Below are 4,820 nucleotides of genomic sequence, written 5' to 3'. Positions count from 1 at the left end.
CCTTAGGGTCTCTAAAGCCATAAATCTTTATGGAAGCAGGCTGCCACATCCTTCTCCCGAAGTGCAGCTGGTGGGTGCTAACCGCCAACCTTTCGGTTAGTGGCCGAGTGCTTAACCACTCTGCCACCAGTGCTCCTACAGATGAAAACAGTGAGGTTAAAAAGTTCAAATATCCTTTATAAGACAATAAAATTATCTAAGAGCAGATACATAACTTACAGGCACAGCTTACAATGAACATTTTCGAAGAAGTTTACTTTTGACAAAGCTTTTACTTTGTCACCTGCAAAGCAGCATGTAGGGATAATGTAACGGTTAAACAATCAAACGAGAACGCTATGTGCAAAAATAAGATTTAACTAAATACAGGAGTCCAGTAATTAATAAACTAATATTACTCCTATATCTATATGATGTCAAACTTGTAAAGAAATCTTGCACTGCTGTTGAATTTTCTAGTTTTGGTCTCTGTGTTTGTTATTCTATATTAAAATACTAATAATTGCACAAGCAAACATGAACACATGCCTATTTTGGAGATTAAAAAGTATACTCTCCATCACTAATTATCTCCCAATATCCATTCTCTACTTCTTTACTAAGAGAAGGCCCGTGTTTTTGCTCAGGAAATGGTAGCCTAGAATAAGGACAACATCACCCAGGTTCCTTTGTAGTTAAGCCAGTCTTTGCTATTAAATTATGGCAAATGAGATGCAAAGAAAGTGTCAGTGCAACTTTTGGGAAATGTCTTTAAGAGAAAGAGATATTTGTTCTCACACCTTCCTCCATCCTTCTGCTTGTAACCAGGATGATGGCTGAAACTCAAGAAGTCATCTTGGACCATGAGGATAAGGCTATATTTAGGAATGTTGGAGTGTTAAGCTAAGGAGTACCTGTGTACCCAACTATTTAGTAGAAGAGAATCATCATCCTAGCCCTGGACTGTCTATATTCGACTTTCATATAAAACAGAAAGAGACTTCCATGTTTAAACTTTTATTACTTTTTATCCCTAATTACACCCATCCAGACCTCTTTCTGCTATAACCTCCATCAGCTTAACCTCATTTGCCAAATTGCAAATCTCTCCTCAGAGAGGAAAGAGCTCTGGTGGCACAGTGGTTAAGCACACGGCTACTATCCAAAAGGTTGGCAGTTCTAACTCATCAGCCACTCCCTGAGAGAAAGATGTGGCAGTGTGCTTCCAGGAAGATTTAAAGCCTTGGAAACCCTATGGGGCAGTTCTACTCTGCCCTATAGGGTGGCTATGAGTTGGAATTGTCTCAGATGCAATGGATTACTCAGAAATATGTCAGTATATATTAAATCATATTTTTTATTTCTATATGTTTATATGACATATATTACACACATACATATCTAGTCTTAGGTGCTTTTTTTTAACTAAATTGCACTGTACTATACAAGCTATTTAGCTCTATGCTTTATTGCAGTGAAGACCACACTTGAAAATATTGCATATCTGCTTATATAGTCATTTTATCCTTTTTCATCTGCTGCACAGTAATTATTTAATAGTAAGAATATGACGATATTTTTCAACTATTTCATTATTGATGGAAATATATAGTGTATGCAACTTTTAGATATTATAATCAATGCTATTGTGAACATCTTTGAACTTAATTTTTTTGACAAATGTGCAAGTATATCTTTAAGGTAAATATGTAGAAGTAAAATCGATGGGTCAAAGGTATGTGCATTTTTAATTTTAATATATTGCCGTATTTTCCTTCAAAAAATGTTTCAATTCATATTTTATTCGTAGATCATGAGGGTGTCCGTTTACCCTGCAACAGTGACAACACTGAAATTTTAATAATGTGATGGCCAAAATATTTGAATCTGATTAGTGTTTTAGTTATAAATTTCTCTTTCATGTGTTAATTGGCAATTATGTTTCTTCTTCAACATAGTGCCTCTTCAATTACTTTGAACTTTTTTTTATTGTATTGACAATCTTTTCCAAAAATTTGATTTGCAGGAATTCTTTACATATGAGAGATATTCATTTTATGAATATAAGTTGCATACATTTTCTCCCGCTTTGAAATTTGTCTTTTAATATTTTTAGGTTGTCATAGATTTTTACAGAAACTTTAACTGTCTATGTAGCAACTCTGATCTAACAATCTTCTTCGGTATAGATTGTAGGATTCGTATCTTTCATAGGAAGGCCTTTCTATCTCAAGCTTACAAAGATAATCTGCTATGTTTTCTATTACACTTGTATTTTATTTATTTAGAGTTAGATGTTTAGCTATCTTCTTCCAAGGGACGTCCAATTCTCACTACACTGACTTGAAATGCCTTTTTGTCATACGCTGTGGTAGAGTGACTACGTTGATGCCCCTAATTAACAGTCTCCCTGCAACCACATCCTTCACTTCCCATCAAGAGCTGGAGTCTTTCTCTCTACCTCTGAATCTCGACTGGCCTTGCTGGTGCTCTGGCCAATAGAACACAGCAGAAATGATGCTATACCAGTCTCAAGAGGCCACACACACACTTCGGCTTGCTCTTTCTCGTTCTCCACAAGCCGGGTTTAGCCTGTTGAAGGAAAAGAGACCACATGAAGAAGACATCCCAGTCTAGGCTATCTTAAACCAGTCTCTAGCCAGCCAGCCCTCAAACATGTGAGACAGCCCAGACAAGAGAAGCAGAATTGTCTCCTAGACCCTCAGCTGACAGCAGATGCATGAGTGAGCTAGCCAAGCTCGGAACTGCCCTGCTGGCTTACAGATTCATGAATAGTAACAAATGCTCATTATTATAAACCACTGAGGTTTTAGGTGGTTTGTTAAACAGCAATAGCTGACTGATATATACACTCAACTCTCATATGAATACATACAAACACATGTGTGCAATTTTCCTGGACTTTGTTCTAGCAATTCATGGGCATATTTCTGCAGCCCATACTTACATATTATTGTTAAAAAACAAAACAAACAAAAAAAATTTCTGTGGAATCGATCTCAACTCATGGAGACCCCATGTGTTTCAGACTAGAATGGCTCCATAGGGTTTTCATGGCTGTGACCTTCCAGTAGCAGATAGCCACGCCTTTCTTCTGAGGTGCCTCTGGGTGGGTTTGAATCTCAGACTTTCCAGTTAGTAGCCTGGTGCTTAATCATCTGCGCCACCCTGGGGTCAGTATTACCATGATAGGGTCCCTATGAGTCAGAATCGGCTCGATAGCAACAGCTTTTTCTCAGTAGGGCTAGGGACTTACTGTCAAATTCTCAGCCATGTAGAGTGTCAGGCGTTGTTATGGATTGAATTGTGTCCCCCAAAATTATGCGTTGTAAATCCTAACCTCAGTGCCTGTGGTTATAATCCCATTTGGGAATGAGTTGTCTTTTTTATGTTAAGAGACAAGATTAGTGTAGCGATAGTAACCCTCTGTTTGGCATGGAACAGATCCTTCCACAACCATCCTGTAAAGGGCTTTTCATTTCTATTGGTAAATATCTGTTGAACGCCTGCTACACATATGGCATCACATAAAGTTCTACAGTAGATCAAAGGATGGACTTGAAATAGCATTCAGGGATAGCACAAGTTATCACGGCGTTTCAGATACTGAATAACTTTGTATTAAAGAAAGTAAAAAGAATATATATGTTCTTCTTTCCAGAGCAAAGCAAAAAATCACTCGGATAACTAGGGTAGATTATCGCTGTCTGTCTCAAAAAGATGTAGTTAAGAATAAAAGTAGGACAAAGAGCATAGCAAGATAGGGAAAAAAATAAGGTTTCATAGTGCATAATCTACAAAATAACTCAATAAGATAAAGCTGTTATTTTTATCTTATAAATGTGAAAACTGAGCCTCTCTATATAAACAGACTTTTTTATTTTGCCAAATTTTGATAATCTACAGAAATACGTGTTCTCCAAGATCGTAGCAGCCTGGCTGGTCCAGGGGCTGAAATATGGTCTATTTCCAAATTCAAATTTGTATATTCTCATCCTTGTTTCCATCCTACACAACAAAGTCAGACACTCAACTGTACTGTATCTCACTTTATGTATTAATAAAGTTGCGGCATGTTGTGAGGTTTAATTAGATAATAAAGCGCTTTGAGATCCTTCCCTGATAAGTCTGCATATAAGTGAAGACTATCGATAATTTGGTAATCATCATCAAAACCGAAAAATTCTACCCCTTAAATGTGCAGACACACTTTGAAATACCCGGACAATCGCATCAACATTTGGTATGGTAAAAACTCAAAACTGATGAGGACCTTCATCTTGGGATGCACAAACTATGTCGTGCTCACTCTCTTTCAGAATTTCTATTTATACCCGCTCTTTATTTAAATGTTTAATTAGGAAGGAGCACTTCCGTGCATTATAATTAAATGCAAGCACAGATTCTTCACCACAAAAGAGTCATTTTCCATTCAGTATATACAAAGTTTTGTTTTGTCCCCGAATGAATCAATATGAAAATTAAGCTGGTTGTCTAAAAGCCTTAAAAAGAAGTATAGCTTTCATAATACAAGGAAGATTACAATGAATTAAAAATCTCAAAGCATATCCTTTTAGAATAATTGCATGCTATATTCTTGCAACCCTTAAAGGTAGGTTTCCCAGAGAAAAGGAAATGAACAAAGAGGGACTTTCGTTCCAGTTTATCTGCTTTTAGAAGTTGGAGCCTTTTCACAGTTGAAACACAATTTTTTACTTTTAATTGGTTAGCTAGCTTGTAATGGGAAGATTGTGGAACAAAAAGAAATCCTTGTTCAGATTAGTAGTGAAAGGAGATTTGTAAGGGTGTGGAAGTTTGGA

Source organism: Trichechus manatus, unplaced genomic scaffold, assembly GCF_000243295.1.
Source record: "Trichechus manatus latirostris isolate Lorelei unplaced genomic scaffold, TriManLat1.0 scaffold00102, whole genome shotgun sequence".
Classification (NCBI taxonomy): domain Eukaryota; kingdom Metazoa; phylum Chordata; class Mammalia; order Sirenia; family Trichechidae; genus Trichechus; species Trichechus manatus.
The sequence above is the reverse complement of the archived record's forward strand: the minus strand, read 5'-3'. Positions refer to the sequence as shown.